This window comes from Perognathus longimembris, chromosome 1 (assembly GCF_023159225.1).
Source record: "Perognathus longimembris pacificus isolate PPM17 chromosome 1, ASM2315922v1, whole genome shotgun sequence".
Lineage (NCBI taxonomy): Eukaryota > Metazoa > Chordata > Mammalia > Rodentia > Heteromyidae > Perognathus > Perognathus longimembris.
The window spans coordinates 44,529,568-44,550,967 of record NC_063161.1 but is presented as its reverse complement, the minus strand read 5'-3'; the positions used below and the strand labels follow the sequence as shown (position 1 = coordinate 44,550,967).

The 21,400-nt window shown below is 40.4% G+C and overlaps 1 protein-coding gene and 1 long non-coding RNA gene across 14 annotated transcripts in view; one reads left to right on the top strand and one right to left on the bottom strand.

Moving 5' to 3' along the window:
• The window catches only part of R3hdm2 (R3H domain containing 2), a 141,468-nt gene that overhangs the window by 54,717 nt on the left and 65,351 nt on the right, over positions 1–21,400 (bottom strand). The window contains exon 1 of one of the 13 annotated variants that reach the window (XM_048361156.1): positions 16,478–16,501. The exons of the other annotated variants lie outside the window; for them this stretch is intronic. The gene's annotated coding sequence lies outside the window, so the exon portion shown is untranslated. Of the gene's footprint in view, positions 1–16,477; positions 16,502–21,400 lie in introns of those variants that run through there. 13 annotated transcript variants of the gene reach the window in all.
• LOC125362391 lies at positions 990–20,271 on the top strand. The gene is made up of 3 exons (XR_007213067.1): positions 990–999; positions 4,622–4,629; positions 20,129–20,271. It is a non-coding gene; the product is annotated as an uncharacterized LOC125362391 (long non-coding RNA).

The following is a 21,400-nucleotide window of genomic DNA, read 5'->3' as shown; positions in this document are numbered from 1 at the left end:
TTGTACTAATTTGCACTCCCACCAACAATGGAGAAGGGTTCCTCTTTCCCCACAGCCCCTCCAGCATTTGTTGTTTCCTGAGTTCAGAGTATAGGCCATTCTAACTGGGGTGAGGTGGTATCTCAGGGTTGTTTTTATTTGCATTTCCTTTACTAGCAGGGATGTTGAGCATTTCCTCATGTGTTTCTTTGCCATTTTTATATCTTCTCTTGTGAAGTCTCTCTTTAGCTCTTTTGCCCATTTCCTAATAGGTTTATTGGGCTTGGAGGGGCTTAGTTTTTTGAATTCTCTGTAGATGACAGATATCAGGCCTTTGTCTGTTGCTGTGCTGGTAAATATCCTTTCCCATATCGTTGGCTGTCTTTCTATTTTGGTGGCTATGACCTTAGCTGTGCAGAAACTTTTTAATTTGTAGTAGTCCCATTTGTTGAGTCTTTCCCCTATTTGTTGTGCCCCTGGGACTCTATTCAGGAAGTTCCTTCCTGTGCCTATAAGTTCTAGTGTCTTTCCTACTCTGTCCTTCAGTAGTTTCAAGGATTCAGGTCTGATGTTGAGGTTCAAGGCTAACATTCTTGAGCCATAGCTCCACCTCTGGCATTTCCCTCTCAATCCTGAAGCTTGAACTCAGGGCCTGAGCACTGGCCCTGGCTTCTTTTTGCTCAAAGCTAGCACTCTACCTTCTTGAGCCACAGTGCCATTTCTGGCTTTTTCTGTTTATGTGGTGCTGAGGAATTGAACCCAGGGCTTCATGCATGCTAGGCAAGTACTCTACCGCTAAGCCACATTCCCAGCCTGTAAATTTTTTTTCTAGCAATCTTCCTACTATCTAGAAATGTCTGCCCTAAAATCATTTTTATTTTTTAGATTTACTTTTTTTTTTTTGCCAGTCCTGGGCCTTGGACTCAAGGCCTGAGAACTGTCCCTGGCTTCTTTTTGCTCAAGGCTAGCACTCTGCCACTTGAGCCACAGCGCCACTTCTGGCCGTTTTCTATATATGTAGTGCTGGAGAATTGAACCCATGGCTTCATGTATACAAGTCAAGCACTCTTGCCACTAGGCCATGTTCCCAGCCCTCTTTTTTAGATTTCCTAAGTAAAATTGACAGCTATAAACTACATGAAAATATACAATTGGATGAGTGACAACACACGTGTACATCTCTGAAACCACTACAATTGAGACAGTGAGCATATCCACCACCCTACCCTCAAGTTTCCTCATGTCTCTTCATGATCTTTCCTCCCTTCACACCACCTCTAGCCACTACTGATCTGCTTCTGTTATGACAAATTAATCTGCATTTTTCTAGATGGGGAGATAGAACCCAGAAACTCATACATGCTAAGCACACACACTATCACACAAAGAAATCTAAGCAACATTTTCAGCTCCATGCATTTTCTAGATTTTTTTTTTTTTTTTTTTTTTTTTTTTTTTTTGCCAGTCTTGGGCCTTGGACTCAGGGCCTGAGCACTGTCCCTGGCTTCTTTTTGCTCAAGGCTAGCACTCTGCCACTTGAGTCACAGCGCCACTTCTGGCCATTTTTTGTACATGTGGTGCTGGGGAATCGAACCCAGGGCTTCATGTATATGAGGCAAGCGCTCTTGCCACTAGGCTATATCCCAAGCCCTCTAGATTCTTTTACTTAACATAATTGAAATTCATCAGCATTAACTTCTAAAGCAAATAGTCTTGACACTACATGCCCCCTTCTGTTTCTTGGAGAAATGTGTTCACATTTTCGGCTCCATTAAATTTACTAGACTTTTTTTCTAGAAAGAAGAAAAATGTATCATAAAGCTCTGCTCACCATTAGAGAAAAATGTTCCTTTCTCAAGAGAGAGATCTTCCACAGCTACTACAAACCATAACAAAGTTATTGGCTCCAAACTACTTCCCAGCAAAATTAGACAATGGTTATAGGATCTTAGTGTTTCCTTTCTCTTAAGTAAGCTGAAAGTCAAGAAGACATCTTTACAGCCATCTAGCCTTTAGAAAGACCAGGGCTCTCTTGAGGAAGAATCTTTGTTTTAGTATTCTCACTATTTGGGTTATATCAACCTACTGCCCCTAAATGATACTGTTGTCTATGTGCATGTATTGTTATTCTTTTTTACTAGGGTGGAGAGGTAGTACTGGGGCTTTAGCTTTATTTTCCCTTAGGGCTGGCAACCTACTACTTGAGCCTCAGCTCCACTTTGCTCTGGCTTTTTGCTGGTTAATTGAAGACAAGAATGTCCTTACATGGGTTATTGACTGTACTTTAATTCTAAACAGTTCTTTCTGTCTTTTAGAAAGACTGGACACAATTGCAGATGTCACATTCATTCTTACTGCAGCTCTACAAACTTAGCTAAATAGTTAGCAATGTTTCAAGAAAATGGTCATCAAACATTTTCTCTCCAAGTCAGCTTAAAGGGGTAGATCTAAAGGCTCAAGAAACAACCTTATCAGACACAAGTAAATAAATCTGTAAGATTATTGCTTTCTCTACAATATGGGAGCTCCTGAACAGCTAAGGGATAGAAAAATTTTCTTTAAAAGGTTTCATAGAAAGTCATTCATATGAGTATGAAGTTTTAGAGTTAAATTTAAAAGTGAGAAATACTGGAAGAAACCTACTACAAAAAAGAATGGCGTGGCTCAAGTGGTAGAATGCTAGCCTTGAGCAAAAAGAAGCCAGGGACAATGCTCAGGCCTGAGTTCAAGCCACAGGACTGGCAAAAAAGAGAGAGAGAGAGAGAGAGAGAGAGACGGGGGAGGGGGAGGGGGAGGGGAGGAGGAGGAGGAGGAGGAAGGGGGAGGGGGAGGGGGAGGGGGAGGGGGAGGGGGGGGGGAGGGGGGGAGGAGGAGGAGGAGGAGGAGGAGGAGGAGGAGGAGGAGGAGGAGGAGGAGGAGGAGGAGGAGGAGCAGCTAGCTGGGGCTAGCTGAGTGCCATTATAGACTCATGCCTATAATGTTAGCTACTCAGAAGACTGAGATCAGGAGACTCACAACTCAAAGCCATCCTAGGCTTTTTAAATGTCCTTGAGATTTCTGCAAAAACAGAAGCTGGAGGCAAGTGAACATCAGCTGAAGTGAGGCCAAGAGTTTAAACTCCAGCACAAAAGGATTTCATTATATTTCTATGTACGTATATAATAATGTAGTTTGATTGCTCTTTTTATTCCTCCTGTCATTCTGCTTTAAAAGTTCTTAGTGAGTTTCATTATGCTATTTTCTGCAGACATATAATATACCTTGACTGTATTTACCTCCTCTCCCCTCCCCTTTACTCTTTCTCTTTTCTCCCTCCCCTCTTTTGCTATAATTTCCTAAGAAGCCTACTAGCCTCTCTTGGAAATTCCCCATACCATTATTTCTGAAATAGTCCTAACATTTATATAGTTATTTCTCCAAAATATGCAGTCCTACATAGTAGTCATTATTCTTGGGGAATAAAGTTTCTAAAAGAAAAATTTCTGGGCCAAAACTAAAGTTGCAATTGAGGGCCAAGACGATTTATTAGCTAAAAAAAACAAAAGACCACTTTTAATAAGCAAGAACAACAACAACAAAAAAAAGGCAAAGAATTAATTTTCTTTCTAGATGGTGTATTTGCTAGAGGAAATTTTGGGAGAAACAGAATGGACTATTTTATACATAAATGTGGTGAGACCAAACCAAAGACATTAAGCTCCCAGGAGGGCCTGGATAAGTGCTTCCCACAAACTATTTGTGCACATTGTCTATTACATCCAGGCAAATGGCACAACTTCCAAGGCAGAGTATCTCCTGAGGACACTGAATGGCTCAACGCTGCACAGAAGGGACTGTCTGATATGAGGCTACCTGATACAAGCTGATACAGGGCAGGATGACTGGGAGTGAGATTCAGTCATTTATTTCAGGAAGAATACTACAGACTTCCCATAGATTTTTTTGACTGCCAAGGTAAGCACCTTTCAGAACAGCAAGATTATATGTCCTTCCATCAACTCTACAAATAAGTTTCTAGGTGATAGGCCAAAACAAATACATTGTATAGGGGATGCTCAGCGACAGGTCAGTAACATAAATCAGAATACAAGAAGCCAATACTAGGAACTAAAAGTTCTACCTTGCCTGTAAGTTTTCAATATCTTGCTAACTCATATATCAAGACTAAATTACTCCAAACTGACTCACATTGAAGTTTGGGGTCGAGTTGATAAAACAATTGTGGGTGGTCAAATATAGTGGTACATGCCTGTAGTCTGACTTATTCAAGAGGTAGAGATCAGGAGGATCATGGTTTGAGGCCAAGCAAGGAAAGTTAGCAAGATCTTGTTTCAATCAATAAGCTGAGCATGGTAGTATCCACCTGTGGTTTTAGCCACCTGGGAAGCCATAGGTAGAAGGCTCATGGTCTAAATCCAGCCCTAGACTAGCAACCACTGGAACACCTACCTAAAAGAGTCATCAAAGCAAAAAAGGCTCAAGTGCTAGAGCTTATGCCTAGCAAGTATGAGGCCCTGAATTCTGGAGGGAAAGTACGATGAGAAAAAGGAACAAGAAGAGGAGGAAAAAGAAACAGCAGCACCAGAAGCATGGTAAGTGGCACAAGCCTGTGTCCTAGAAATTTAGAAGATGGAGATAAGAGCATGCCAGGTCCACTTAAGAAAAACCACGAATCTGTAGCTTCTATTATTGATGATGTTCTTGTATCACCTTCCTGTGGTTGTAACTACACTATCTGTAATCTTATCTGAGTATATTGGAAATCGTGTATACTGGTATTGGAAGTAGGAAATTGAAAGGGAATAGCAAAATTGAGAGACACAGGGTAAAAAAAGACAAACAACAACAAAAGCAATACTTGCAAAACTGTTTGGTGTAAGTGAACTGAACACCTAATGGGGGGAAAGGGAAAGAGGAGCAGAGAGGGGGGTATGAGGGACGAGGTAACAAACAGTACAAGAAATGTATCCAATGCCCACCGTATGAAACTGTAACCTCTCTGTACATCAGTTTGATAATAAAATTTGAAAGAAAAAAAAAGAAAAACCACGATTTTTTTTTTTTTTGCCAGTCCTGGGCCTTGGACTCAGGGCCTGAGCACTGTCCCTGGCTTCTTCCCGCTCAAGGCTAGCACTCTGCCACTTGAGCCACAGCGCCCCTTCTGGCCGTTTTCTGTATACGTGGTGCTGGGGAATCGAACCTAGGACTTCATGTATGGGAGGCAAGCTCTCTTGCCACTAGGCCATATCCCCAGCCCCCAAAACCACAAAATTCTATCTAAAAATAAAGAAGAGCAAAAAGGTCTAGGGAAGTGGCTCAAGTGGGACAGCACATGCCTAAATAAGCACAAGGTCCTGGATTCAAATTCTAATACTACCAAAAATAAAATCATAGTACATTCATATAATGAATTACTGTTTCCATTAAAAAAATGTATTGTGCATAATGACATACACAAAAGATGCTGGTTAGCTGCGCACTGGTGGCTCATGCTGTAATCCTAAATACTCAGGAGGCTGAGATCTAAGGGTCACAGTTTGAAGCCAACCAGGACTTCCATGAGACTTTCATCTCCAATTAATCAACAAAAAGGTAGAAGTGGAGTTGTATGCTACAAGTGTGCCATCTGTGCACAAGAAAGCTGAGTTCAAGTCCTAGAACCAGTGTGGTGAGGGGACCATGGGTGCCACTCAAATTTTCATGGTGCTGGATATACTGCTACATGTTTATAATTCTACTACTTTGGAGGCAAAGTCAGGAAGATTTCAAGTTCAAATACAACCATGTAGCAAGACTTTTTCTCAAAGACCTTTTTTATGATGGGTTGGGTGTGATGGTATGCCTGTAATCGCAGCTACTTGTGAACTGTTTATGGTTAAATAGTCTAGGTAAGGAGTCAGGTCTAGCTGGGCACTGGTGGCTCATGACTGTAATCCTAGCTACTCAGGAAGCTTAGATCTGAGGATCACGGTTCAAAGCCAGCCTGGGCAGAAAAAGTCCAAGAGACTCTTATCTCCAATAAACCACTCAAAAAAAGCTGGAAATGGCTTTGTGACTAGAGCTTTGAGCAGGTTTAGGGACAGCGCCCAGGCCCCCTCAGTTCAAACCCCAAGACTGGACAAAAAAAAAGGAATCAGGTATACTTGGCTCCAAAATTCCAGATTCTTTCCTCTATAATGTCAAAGTAAGGGACAAAACCCCAGAACAGTGTACCTATAAGCCTGAATATGCCTAATAATCCTTGAAAGAAAAAACAGGAAAGAAGTCCCACTGGAATAGATTTAGGTCCAACTCACCCTTCTTTTCTAAGGAAGAAATAAGATACATGGGCATGAAGTGTACAGAGCTCGTCTGGACTGACTCCAGTGTTAACCTCCGTAGTGCTTGAACTACAAGTATCCAACAGTCCCTCCATCACCACTCTTGCCCAACTTTTTTTTAGTAGAAATATTAATGATCATGAATAGTACCTTATTATAATTTTGATTTGTATTTTTTAATGATTAGTGATACTGAGCATCTTTCCATGTTCTTATAAACCACATATATTTTCTTTGAAGAATTGTCTATTCCCACCCAGGCCCAGAGTTCAAGTCCCATGACCCCACGACAACTGAACAACAACAACAACAAAGTTAAAAAAAAAAAAAGAATTTTCAAATCCTTCACATGCTCTGTGTGTGTGTGTGTGTGTGTGTGTGTGTGTGTGTGTGTGTGTGTGTGTGTTGTTGGGGATCAAACTGAGGGCCTTGAACATGCTATGCTATGAACTGAGCTATCCTAGCCCTTTAACCTACTTTTTAATTGGCTTGTTATTGATAAGTTTTAAGAATTCTCTACACAGTGAGATAGCAATTCCTTATCAGATATATGATTTGAAATTATTTTCTTTGATCATTTCTGTCTTTAGTGTCACAAGAAACCACTGCCAAATCATAAAGCATGTACCCTATATTTTCTCTTAAAACCTTTATAGTTTTAGAATTTACATTCAGACATTTGACCCATTTTTGAGTCTTTAAAATATAATTTTATTATTATTAAGATGTTAGAGAGGTTACTATTTCATAAGTCAGGTGATGAGTTTCACTTTGGCATTTATACTCATATACATAATGTATCTGTCAAGTCTCCTCCTTCTGCCACTCTCCCTTTTTTTTTGTTTTTGTCCTGGTCTGGGGCTTGAACTCAGGGCAGAACACTGTCCTTGGGCTTATACACTCAAGGCCAGTGCTCTACTGAGCCACAGCTCCACTTCCAGGTTTTTTTTTTAGTTGCCAGGGGTAAGCCTTTCATGGATTTTCCTGGCCTGTCAGGCTTGGAACCACAGATCTCAGTCTCGTGAGTAGCTAGGATTATAGGAGTGAGACCCTGGTACCCAGCTTCCTCTCCTTTCTTTTTTTTTTTGGCCAGTCCTGGGCCTTGGACTCAGGGCCTGAGCACTGTCCCTGGCTTCTACCCGCTCAAGGCTAGCACTCTGCCACCTGAGCCACAGCGCCCCTTTTGGCCGTTTTCCATATATGTGGTGCTGGGGAATCGAACCGAGAGCTGTTCATGTGTAGGAGGCAAGCGCTCTTGCCATTAGGCCATATTCCCAGCCCCCTCTCCTTTCTTAAAACAATCGTGAGGGCTGGGAATATGGCCTAGTGGCAAGAGTGCTTGCCTCGTATACATGAAGCCCTGGGTTCCAGCACCATATATATATAAAATGGCCAGAAGTGGCGCTGTGGCTCAAGTGGCAGAGTGCTAGCCTTGAGTCCAAGGCCCACAACTGGCAAAAAAACAACAAAGAAAACCAATCGTGATAGATTTTACTGTTCAATTTTCATACATGCAAATAAATGACATTAGCTAGGGTTGTTACTTTATTCCATTGGTCTGGTTTTCTTTGTGCCAGTGTCATAATTCAAATTACTATACCTAGGAGGTAAGTTTATTTTTTATTTTTTTGTGCTGTATGTGTGCATGTGCACATTGGTCCTGGGACTTGAACTCAGGGCTTAGACAATGTCCTTGAGCTTTTCTGATCAAGGCCAGTGCTCTAACACTTAAGCCAACAGCTTCATTTCCATCCTTTTTGGTGGCTAATGGAAATAAGAGTCCCATAGAGTTTTCTGCCTCAGATCTCAGCCTCCTGGGAAGCTATGATTATCAGCATAAGCCATCAGTTTCTGGCGTGAGGTAAGCTTTTAAAATCAAAAGTGAGTCTACATTTTGTTTTTCAAGATTCCTCTTCCTTTCACTTTCTCCTCTCTTCCTACTCTCTCCCTCCCTCCCTCCCTCCCCCTCCCTCCCTCCCTCCCTCCCTCCCCATTTCCTTACAGTTTTACTATGTAGCCCAGTCTGGCCTTGAATTTCCAATCCATCTGCCTCAGCCTCCCCAGTACTAGGATTATAGGCATACATCATTCAAGCCTAGTTCCATATGAACTTTAAGATATATTTTTCTATTTTTGCAAAAAATGTCATTGGGGTTTTTGTTATCTTTAAGTAGTTATACAAAGGAGTTTCAACCCAACAAATCAGTTTGAATAGGAATCACTGATATTTTGGATGATTATTGTGGCCATTTTGAGAAATAATGAAATGTCAGAGAAAAAAAACAAGCATATATACCCTTTGTTCTCATCCACTTTTCTCAACCTTTGTCACTGGAATTTTAATAAGGATCATATTGAATCATACATTGCTTGGGGTAGTACTGACATCTTAGCCATGTAATATTAAATCTTCCAATCCATGAGCATAGCTTCCATTTATACAATTCTTCAGCAATATTTAACTTTAGCAGTGTTTCACACTTTTCACTGTGTAAGTCTCTCATCTTCTTAATTAATTCCTAGGAATTTTCTTACTTTTTAATGCTACTATAAAAAGAATTTATTTCAGGGACTGGGAATACGGCCTAGTAGTAGAGTGCTTGCCTTGCATACATGAAGCCCTAGGTTCGATTCCTCAGTACCACATAAACAGAAAAGGTCAGAAATGGCTCTGTGGCTCAGGTGGTAGAGTGCTAGCTAACCTTGAACAAAAAGAAGCCAGGGACAGTGCTCAGGTCCTGAGTCCAAGCCCCAGGACTGGCAAAAATGAGAGAGAGAGAGAGAGAGAGAGAGAGAGAGAGAGAGAATTCTTTTCAAATTTTTCTTTTTAGATTGTTCATTGTTAGTGTAAAACAATGCAATAGACTTCTGTGTAATAATTCTCTCCTGTTACTTTACTGCGTTCACTTCTTAGTTCTAACTTTAGGGTTTTTTTCTCATAAGACTTTAGCATCTATGAACAGAGATCTTTTTCCTTTGCAACTTGGATGTAATGCATTTCTTTTCCTTGTCTAATGGTTCCACCGTCTTTTCTTCCTTTCAGTAGCCTTCTTACCTGGTCTGCCTGTTTCCACTTTCATTCTCCTACAGTATTTTCTAAACAGCACCCTGAATGATTATATAAAAATGTTACATCTATACCTTTGTTCAAAATGCTTCAAGAGCTACCTTTTTCACTGAGAGCAAAAACTGAAGTCCTTTAAATATACTACAAGACCTTAAATGATCTACTAGTTTGCTCTCTGACCTATCTTTTACTATTCTCTTTACTTATGCAGTCCCATGTACATTGGCTCTTATTTATGCCCCAAGATCCCTTTAAGATGAATGCATTTACTGTTCCTACTTTAAAATCTTTCCTCCAATTTCATGGCTTGCATACAAAATTCCTTAGATCTTTACTTGATGAATGTCATTCATCAGGCTCTTCTTCAGCTATACTAGCTAAAATTACAAAACCTAAATATATAGTCAGATTTGGTGATGTGTGCTGATGATCCCAGCTACTTAGAAGGCTTGGTCAGTAAGATTGCTTGAGTCCAAGAGTTCAAGGCCAGCTTGGCTAACATACAAGACCCTACCTTTAAAACAAACAAACAAAATCCCCAAATACATCCTATCCTACGTTCTTATTGTTCCCCTCAGCATTTACCATTATTTAACATTCCATAGAGACCATGTTTGTGTTTAGTTGTTTGTGGTACTAGGAATTGAAACCAGGGCCTTAAGCAAGACAAGCATTCTATCACTGAGTTACAATCCCAGCCTCCACTCCTGCGTTCTTAAATCTTATTTTGAGACAAGGTCTCATTAAGTTGTCTAGGCAGGCATCAAACTTGTGATCCCTTTACCTCAGCCATTCAAGTAGCTAGAAAATCATGAAATTTTTGTTTTATTTACTGCTTGTTTATAATCAGGGTATAGAATAGAACCTAAGACATATAAATATATTGTTTAATGAATTAGAGTAATTGGGTAGTCACAGAATATAAGTGGCAAAGCTAGACTTCAACACAAGATGGGATTTTGCTTTTTCTCCTTATTTTTCTCAAAATGGCCAGTTGCTTTTCCAAATTAAAAGCAAGATAGTTTTCCACAACTATCATCCAAAAGATCAATGACTCCTATTCAAAATTTGTTTCTAAAAACTATGTGAGTCAAGGGCTGGGAATATGGCCTAGTGGTAGAGTGCTTGCCTTGTATACACGAAACCCTGGGTTCAATTCCTCAGCACCATGTATATAGAAAAGGCCAGAAGTGGAGCTGCGGCTCAAGTGGTAGAGTGTGAGTCATGAGCAAAAAGAAACCAGGGACAGTGCTCAGGCTGTGAGTTCAGTGAGTTCAAGCCCTAGGACTGGCAAAAAAAAAAAAAAAAAAAAAAAAAAAAAAAAAAAAACCCACAAAACCACAACCATATGAGTCAAGTGAAATTTAAGCTTATAACCTGTCAGATAAACCTGCTTTAGATTTACCTAGTCAAATCATATCCCTTATTTTTACCCTGTTTTCCCCAAAGTTCTTCAGTCATACTTTTTATTAGTGTATATTAGTTACACAAAGGGACTTCAATGTGATGTTTCCATACATGTATATAATAAACTTGGTTCAAATTAACCCCCATAACCCTTTATCATCTCCCAACCCAATCTCATCTTTGTTTACTGGACAAGACTGTTTGTTGTTTGTTACTGAGGCAGGCAATGGTTTAAAGAAGAGTTCACATTCTACTCAGAGACTTGAATAGCTCAAAAAAGTGACAAAACTCATGTACTTTTTGAGGTTTCCTTTAGCATTCCAATTGTCCCAACAGCTAGTCAAAGAATTCTGAGAACAGAAAATAAGACCCACCATAAATTCCTTACGTAGAGTGTAAAAACAATAATAGAATATTCTTGATTTCTTTTGTTTAAAAAATCTAGAAGTGTAGAGCTGGGTGCCAATGGCTCATACCTTTCATCCTAGCTACTCAAGAGACTGAGATCTGAGTAATGAGGTTCAAAGCCAGGCTGGATAGGAATGACCATGAGATTCTTATCTCCAATTAACTATCAGAAAGCTAGAAGTGGTGCTAGCTTTGAGCAAAAAAAAAAAAAAAAAAAAAAAAAAGCTGAGGGACAGTGGGGGGTGGGGGGAGGCTGGGCTCAAGTCCCAGGATCCCCACTCCATACCCCACAAAATCTAGAGGTGAAATTTTCTTTTATTAATTAATCAGTCTTAGTCCCTTTGGCAATACAGGAGAAGATGCCATGATTTCTTATGACAAGGTACAAACACTGAGCTCAGTGAAATCGCTCAAACTTCAGTCAGTACCCATAAGCCAGCTAGGGAAGTGAAGATGAAAGCCATGAAAGCCATCCCAGATAATCCTCTATCTTCAGAACAAACACAGAAGATAACTCTAACTTCAATAGAACTCTACCATATCCCAGTGGAAGAGAAAGGAAAACAACAAGGGGAAAAAAGCTGGCTTTAAAGGTACCAAAATAAGCAAGAAGGCTTTATATATAAAAATAAATCACCCTTGATCTAGAGTTAGAGTTAGCACTTGACATAAACCTAAATGACCAAATAGTAGCTCAATTCAGACCAGGCAGATGGTGTTTCCCACCACATACTCTTCAAATCATAAGACATATAATGCAGAAATTTAACATTAGTGGAAGTGAAAGTGTGGCTCAAGTTGTAGAGCACCAGCTTTGAGCAAAAAAGACAAGCAAGAATGTAAGGCTGAGTTCAAGCCCCACAACCAGCACAAAAAGAAAAGAGAAAATGGTTTTAAGTATTTATATTCAACAGCAAAATTTTGATAGAAGAGAAAAACACTTTGTAGCATTTTTTGAACACTTTATTTCACAGATCTACATACAATTATAATATTGAAGTCAGAGGTCACTAAGTAAATGCATTCTGCAAGGCTAAACGGTAATGTGTTTGATGTTCTGCTATTCATTGGTCCCTAGGTTAGCCAATCTGATCCACTCCATGGCAACTGGCTCCATCAGTAAGAGCTGTGGGATGAGATCCCCTACCAATCCAAATGCTGTTTCTACAAACCATCCTGGTATCCTAAAAATAAATATGAGGTAGGAGTAGATAGTAAATAGCAACAACAGTGAATTTAAGGAAATAACATTGGATCCCAGAAGTCCAGAAATGCTTCATTTAGGAATTAAGAATTCAGGAATCCTTGAATAGTTGGAAAACTAACACCAGGATAAAAAGAGGGATTAGTAGGAAATGGGAAAAACAAGGTCCTGCCCAACACAGATCACAATATTGAAGTTTCTCAACATACAAGATATAAAGAAAGCTATAAATTTTAACTTAAGACTGATAACTGTTTTCCATAACCTTTTTTTTCAAAAAGTTAAAATGAATATGAAAATTCACATATCTGAGGCTTTCATGCTCTACATTCTCAAATCACAGATGGCTCCTACGGCCCTTGGAATTCCATTATGGCAGACCTTTTCTCTCTATTTCCTTTCTCTACCACTACCCATTACACCCTCAGGGAAAAAACTGCTGTATAGCAATACTGAAATAATATATTGCTCTTCACACTCCATGTGATCCCATTCCTTCTCCCTCACCTGCAAACTTCCTTGAAGCAAAGAGTGAATGCAATTATTACAAATTAGATGAGGGACTAGAAAAAACAAAAGCCCTATCATATGCCTTGTGTTGCTCATTAACATTCTACAATCTACCTGGATAACTGGGTATAACCCCTTTCCTGGCATGTTATTACCTGTAATAATTCATATAGTATTAATCTCAGACTGCAATAAGCAGTCTACTTTCTGGTATGTGGTAGTAAGTGAATGCTAAGAACTAGACAAAATCTGGAAATTTCCATCCAGCTCACACAGTTCTATGAGTGTGTATGTATATTTCAGTGATATTAAATATATTCATACTGTTGTATATTAGAAAAGAAGAAATGGGCTTGCATTGGTGGCTCACACCTATAATCCTAGCCACAGAAGAGGCTAAGATATGAGGATTGAGGTTTGAAGCCAGCCTGGGTAGAAGAGTCCAAGAGATTCTTATCACTAGCCAGCCCAAAAAAAAAAAAAAAAAAAAATGACCGGAGGTATGGCATGGCTCAGGAAAGCCCTGAGGCCCAACCCCAGAACTAGTACCAAAATAAAGAAAAAGTCAGACATTACTGCCCAGTAAAAATACCTAATAACAAACGTATTTCTAGGATTTGGGGGGGCTGAATTTCTTATATATATTTATTTCATTTGAATAAGTCCCACATAAATAAATATCTCAGTCTCTCAGGACTGAATTCCAAGGGACCCACAAAAACATATAATATGAGAAGCAACAGGTAGAATTATAGAAATTTCTAGAACTTGGAAAATATGTTTCTATTTCAAATTTCCCAAGAACTCTTAAGGAGTTAACCCAGAAAAATGTGAGAGATACAACTTTTAGTGCGAGCCATGAATAATATTAAAGCTATTTTTTTTTTTAAGTTAGAGCAATGAACCGGGTACTGGTAACTCACACTTGTAATCCTAGAGACTCTGGAGGCTGAGATCTAAGCATCACAGTTGGAAGCCATCCGAAGCAGGAAGTTCTGTGAGACTCTTACCTCCAATTAATCACCAGAAAAACTGGAAGCAGAGCTGTGGCTCAAAGTGGTAGAGTGCTAGCTAGCATTGAGCGGAAAAAACTCAAGGGACAGCACTCAGCCCCTGAGATCAAGCTCCACAACCAACTCCCCCCATCCCCCCCAAAAAAGTTACAGCACAGGAAGTCACTACAGAGTGACCACATATCAGGGTTCCTGTATACAATTATTAAGAAAACTTCACACCTATAAAGCTAGCTACTAAGGAGGCTGAAATCTGGAGGATTGAAGTATGAGGCCTGTCAGGCAGAAAAGTCTGCTAGATTCTACCTCCAATAAGCCAGCAAAAAAGAAGGGCTAGAAGTATGTCTCAAGTGGTAGATCTCCAGCAAAGTAAGTATGAGCCCTCAAGTTCAAATCGAAGGAAGGAAGGAAAAAAGGAAGGAAGGAAGGAAGGAAGGAAGGAAGGAAGGAAGGAAGGAAGGAAGGAAGGAAGGAGTCAAATACTTTAGTTTAATCATACAGGGTTGTTTTTTTTTTTTCTTTTTAAAAATTCTAGGGGCTGGGGATATGGCCTAGTGGCAAAAGTGCCTGCCTCGGATACACGAGGCCCTAGGTTCGATTCCCCAGCACCACATATACAGAAAAACGGCCAGAAGCGGCGCTGTGGCTCAAGTGGCAGAGTGCTAGCCTTGAGCGGGAAGAAGCCAGGGACAGTGCTCAGGCCCTGAGTCCAAGGCCCAGGAATGGCAAAAAAAAAAAAAAAAAAAAAAAAAAAAAAAAAAAAAAAAATTCTAGAGCCAGGAACTAGTAGCTCACGCCTATAATCTTAGCTACTCAAGAGGCCAAGATTTGAGGACTGCAGTTCAAAGCCAAACTGGGCAGAAAAGTCCATGAGGACTCTTTATCTCCAATTAATCACCAAAAAGTTGAAATGTGACTCAGGTGGTAGAGTACTAACCTTGAGCACAAAAGCTCTGGGTCAGTGCCCAGGCCCTGAGTTTAAACCCTAGGACAGGCGCATGCATACACACACACACACACACACACACACACGTTCTTGGGGCTGTAGGTATAGGAGAGTACACTTATTGGCATCAGAAGAACAAGCAGTGCATAAAAAGGACGTTTTATCACTGTTGTTTTCTCCAGTATGAGTCCTAGGCTCTAATCACAGGAAGCAATCCACCTCAAATAATAATAGCAGTAGCTAACATTTATTGAGTACTTACTATGCTCTAAACACTATGCTCAGGAATTTTCAAAGATTATCACATTTATCTGAATTTAACACATTCTAAAAATTTAGGTTTTGTTTTGTTTTTCGGTCGTGGGGCTTGAACTCTGGGCCTCAACACTGTCCCTGAGCTCTTCAGCTCAAGGTACGTGCTCTACCACTTGAACCACAGCACCAGTTCTGCCAGTTTTCTGTGGTTAATTGGAGATAAAGAGTCCTCATGGAGGGGCTGGGGATATGGCCTAGTGGCAAGAGTGCTTGCCTTGTATAGTTGAGGCCCTGGGTTCAATTCCCCAGTACCACATATACAGAAAATGGCCAGAAGGGGCGCTGTGGCTAAAGTGGCAGAGTGCTAGCTAGCCTTGAGCAAAAAGAAGCCAGGGACAGTGCTCAGGCCCTGAGTCCAAGCCCCAGGACTGGCAAAAAAAAAAAAAAAAAAAGAGTCCTCATGGACTTTCCTGTACAGGTCGGCTTTGGACCTCGAACCTCAGATCTCAGCCTCCTTACAGGCATGAGTCACCATCACCCAGCCCCTGGCTTTTTTTTGCCCACACTTTCGAACTGTGCATACCCTGAAGCCCTTGCTACCACCACAGCGTCACTTCTGGCCTTCTCTGTTTATGTGGTGCTGAGGAATCAAACCCAGGACTTCATGCATGCAAAGCAAGCACTCTACCTCTAAGCCATATTCCCAGCTCTCCTAGGGATTTTTATTTTTCATGATGAGAGATGAGGCACAACGAGGCTCATGTAGGTAATCTCAACTACTTAAGAAGAACAGACCAGGCAAAAAGTAGTGAGACTCCAGCTCAAAAAGATAAGCCAAGCTGGGTGCTGGTGGCTTATGACTGTAAACATAGCTACTAAGGAGGCTAAGATCTGAGGATTGCAGTTCAAAGCCAGCCAGGGAAGGAAAGTCTGTGAAACTCGTATCTCCAATTAACCACCAGAAAACTGGAAAGAACAGTGGCTCAAAAGTGGCAGAGCAGTAACTAGCCTCAAGCAAAAGAGATCAGGGACAGTGCCCTGGTCTAGTTCAAAACACACACGCATGCACGCACGTGCACGCGCGCGCGCACACACACACGAAAAAAGCCAGGTGCAGTCATTTATACCTGTAATCCCAGCTATGCAGGAGGCATGGGAAAGAGGATGTAGCCCAATGCTAGTCCATGCAAAATTTCAAGACTCTTACCTGAAAAAATAACTAAAGCAAAAAGGGCTGTGGGCATGTCTCAAGTGGTAGAGTACTTACATAGCAAGTACAAGACCCTGAGTTCTAAACCTCAATATAACACACACACAAAAATTAATGACCAGAAAAATAAAACAGGAGTTAGGTATGTTGGTACACACCTGTAATCCCAGCAATTGGGAGGCTGAGGCAGAAGGATCAAACACTTAAGGCCAGCCAGGACCAAACAGTGAGACTGTCCCTGTATTGGGGGGGGGGGGAGGGAAAGGAATGTAGAATGCAGGGTTTTGTTTTGTTTTTGCCAGTCATAAGGCTTCAAACTCAGGGCCTGGGTGCTGTCCCAGAGCTTCTTTGTGCTCAAGGCTAGCAGCACACTACCACTTGGGCCACAGAGCAACTTTATACTTTTTCTGAGTTTATTGAAGATAGGAGTCTTATAGACTTTTCAGCCTGGGCTGGCTTCAAACCATGATCCTCAGATTTCAGCCTCTTGAGTAGCTAAGATTACAGGCATGAGCCACTTTTGTTGTTGACTTTTGTTTCTATGTTTAATATACTTTAAATGTAAGTACAGAAAAGGTTAGCCATGCACTAATGGCTCATTCTTGTAATCATAGCTATTCAGGGGGCTGAGATCTGAAGACTTGCAGTTCAAAGCCAGCCAAGCAACGAAGTCCATGAGATTCTTATATACAATTAACCAGCAAAAAGCCAGATGTGGAGGTGTGGTTCTAATGGTAGAGCACAAGCCTTGAGCTTTTTCGGAAAAAGCCAAGCAAGAGCTCAAGGCCCTGAATTCAAGCCCCAATACTGGCACATATACAAAAAAACAGGTAACAAAAATCACGCATAACATGTAACTCAGAAATTACTATACCTAGTAACAATATCTTTTGTTTCCACAGTTTTTGGAATTTGCGTCCAATCTGGGATGCTTTCACATCTAAAAATGTTTATGTAATTTACCTGACATTATTTGTTTTTCCTTTTGTTGCCATTATTGGGACTTGCACTCAGGGTCTGAACATTGTTCTTTAGCTTTTTTTTGCTCAAGGCTGGCGAGCACTGTTGCAACTAGGCCATATTCCCAGCCCTCAAGGCTGGCATTCTACCACTTGGGCCACATCTCCACTTTTAGCTTTATGGTGGGGTTAACTGTTCAGGCTGGCTTCAAACAATGATCCGCAGATCTTAGCTTCTTGAGAAGCTAGGATTACTGGCATAAGCCACCAGCACCTAGCATGACACAGTATTTTTAAACAATGTTCTTTGCATTGTTCAACTATTAAAGTTAAAACTATTTTCCATTTTTAAATTACTATTTTTTCCCTGTATGGGGTAGTATAATCCAAGATGAGCCACACCCTCAAATCCTTTTGTTTTTGAAGTAGGGTCTCAGTAACTCTGAGTAGTTTTAAAGCACTTTAAATAGATCGTAAAAAATGTCTGTTTACAAAGACATCTCAATCTTTACTCACAACTCTGATCAATGCCCAAAATAAATTAGTTTTGAAGATTAAAAAAATTTTTCCCGGGGCTGGGAATATGGCCTAGTGGCAAGAGTACCTGCCTCGTATTCATGAGGCCCTGGGTTCAATTCCCCAGCACCACATATACAGAAAATGGCCAGAAGTGGCACTGTGGCTCAAGTGGCAGAGTGCTAGCCTTGAGCAAAAAGAAGCCAGGGACAGTGCTCAGGCCCTGAGTCCAAGCCCCAGGACTGGCCAAAAAAAATTTTTTTTCCCCTTACTTCACCCTAGTTAATAACAAAGCACCCTATAAGGGTGAAAGCAGAAAGCCCTGAGTTCAAGTCCCAGTACCAGCACAAAAAAATATACTACTATATTCGTGTTTCTCAACAGTTCTTCCAGCAACATACTGGAAGTGTCCTGGACATTCAGACCTGGGCAGTATTTTTCACTTTATACCTTTAGTTCATGCCACTTAAAAATATGCAAACTCTGCTTTCCACACATATTCCACTAGAGAAGATACACATATACCGGACTCCTAGAGAAGCAGTAGCGTAACAAAACAAATAAGAGCTACTGAGAAGATACTCTTTGCCATGAATATTATACATATTACAGGCTCTTGTTAATACACTCTGGTAATTTAGTGAGCAACTCAAAAGGGTAAAAACCTCAAAAAACCACAAAATAATATCGAAGTCTTTAGTATTAATCCTAGACTGTTTTGTCTTAGAATGAAGTTCAGCAGTATATCATACACCTAGTGTGTGCAAGACCCTGGGTTTAATCCCAGGCATGAACCATAACAACAACAGCAACATCTGATATTTTTAATAGGCTTTTGATTCCATAGTGTTTCATATAAATCTTATATTCTCAAAGATATCAAATCAACTAACAGAGAAAAACACAGGTGTTTTCAAAAGTACATATCAAAGGCAAGTGTGCTAAGATTTTAAAGCAGATCAGAACCAATAGTAGATGAAAAAGGTACAAAAGCAAAACAAAATGAACCCCCAAATTAATCAACATTTGCAGAAGTCAAAAGACCAATGAAGGGCTGGGGATATAGCCTAGTGGCAAGAGTGCCTGCCTCGGATACACGAGGCCCTAGGTTCGATTCCCCAGCACCACATATACAGAAAACGGCCAGAAGCAGAGCTGTGGCTCAAGTGGCAGAGTGCTAGCCTTGAGCGGGAAGAAGCCAGGGACAGTGCTCAGGCCCTGAGTCCAAGGCCCAGGACTGGCCAAAAAAAAAAAAAAAAAAAAAAAGACCAATGAAGGTCAAGAAATAAAAATAGAAGGGTTAGGGGCGTATACATGAAGCCCTGGGTTCAATTCCCCAGCACCACATATATAGAAAATGGCCAGAAGTGGCGCTGTGGCTCAAGTGCTAGCCTTGAGCAAAGAGAAGCCAGGACAATGCTCAGGCCCTAAGTCCAAGCCCAGGACTGGCAGAAAACAAACAACAACAACAAAAAAAAAAGAGGGGCTAGGAATGTGGCCTAGCGGTAGTGTTTGCCTAGAATACATGAAGCCCTGGGTTCAATTCCTCAGCACCACATAAACAGAAAAGGCTGGAAGTGGTGCTGTGTCTCAAATGGTACAGTGCTAACCTTGAGCCAAAGAAGACAGGGACAATGGTTAGGCCCTGAATTCAAGCCCCAGGACTGGTAAAGAGAAAAAGGAAAAATGATAATCTATATTTTTATAAAGTGGTAGAGCTTGTTGTGTCTTAGGAGTTATCACTTTCCCACTGGGTAATAGGCTGTACTCATTCTTTAATAACTGTCAACAAAATCATTACCTTAATGACAAAGAAAAATTGATTTGATCACTTTATACCATGGCCTTTGAGCATCAAATCAGAAAAGATACTTCCTGGAAGGATCAACTTTGTCACTGTAGAGCTGAAACATTTACATTGTACTTCTATTTGTTTTAGAAGTTCCACATCTTACATGTATTGAAAATCTCTTTTGGTTTCCTAAAAAGTTACATGTTATCAGGAAACACAAAGGTGTTTTTCTTCTTAGTTTCTACATATTAGTAGTAATGAAAAATGCTAATTGTTTTTTAAAAGATAAGCCTTTTAAAAAGTCCATGAAGCATCTTAAAGGATTTATATGCGTGAATACTTTTCCCCAAGCTGGCCTTGAACTGAGTGAGGATACTCCTGCCTCGACCTTCAACATCTTATGTGCTGGGATTACAGATTTGTACCCAAATGCCCAGATTTATATCATTCATATATGTGAGTGTATATAATATATGTATGTGTTTATATATATATTTATACATATATATATATATTTTAACTCAGGACCTTAAACTGGCTAGGCTTTCTTGCTTGGCTTGTGCTCTACCACTAAAGATATTATTCCTCAATATCCAACTGACACCCTCCAGATCTCAACTTCCTGAGTAGCTAGGGTTACAGGCATGAACTATTGGCTCTCATCTCATATGCATTAACTGTTAACCCTAAAATTAACCCTAGGAGGTCAGTACCAAATAGTCTCATCTTACATAGAAAGAAATGGAAAGGTGTAATAATTTGCCCCATCAGCAATTGGTAAAGTTAGGATTTGAACTCCAGAGACCAAGCCTTCATTCACCAAGCTTTTTCAAAAAAGGACACTGTTAACAAACTACATAGTAACAATGAGGTGGAAAGCTATGAGAAGAAGACATCAGAGAAGATTAAGTATGCACAATAAATTTTAGGTACAAAAAGGTCCTTTCCAATGCTGTCAGAATATCTTCCCAACAGATACCACATTTTTAATTATTCCAAATAAACTTATAGTAAAACATCTTTTGCAAAAGATTCTTTGCTTTTTCCTTCCTCAAAAAAAAGTGAGGGGCTGGGGATATGGCCTAGTGGCAAGAGAGCTTGCCTCGTATACATGAGGCCCTGGGTTCGATTCCCCAGCACCACATATACAGAAAACGGCCAGAAGTGGCGCTGTGGCTCAAGTGGCAGAGTGCTAGCCTTGAGCAAAAGGAAGCCAGGGACAGTGCTCAGGCCCTGAGTCCAAGGCCCAGGACTGGCCAAAAAAAAAAAAAAAAAAAAAAAAAAAAACCCAAAAAAAGTGAAAGGGAGGCTGGGGATATGGCCTAGTGGCAAGAGTGCTTGCCTTGTATACATGAAGCCCTGGGTTCAATTCCCCAGTACCACATATACAGAAAATGGCCAGAAGTGGCGCTGTGGCTCAAGTGGCAGAGTGCTAGCCTTGAGCAAAAAGAAGCCAGGGACACTACTCAGGCCCTGAGTCCAAGCCCCAGGACTGGAAAAAAAAAAAAAAAAAAAGTGAAAGGAAAATTAAAGAGTTTAAAAAACTGTAATCTTACTTCTCTGTATCTTTTTTTAAAACTTTTTTTTCAATTTTATTTTTATTGTCAAAGTGATGTACATGTGTACAGAGGGGTTACAGTTACATACATTAGGTAGTGAGTACATTTCTTGTTCAACTTGTACCCCTTCCCTAATTTTTCTCCCCCTTCTCGCCTCCCCAATTCTGCTCACTCTCTCTGTATCTTTTAACCGTTTTCTTTCCTTGACCTTTTCCAAACTTTGATGGCTACAAAACAAGTATTTAAAAAGAAGGC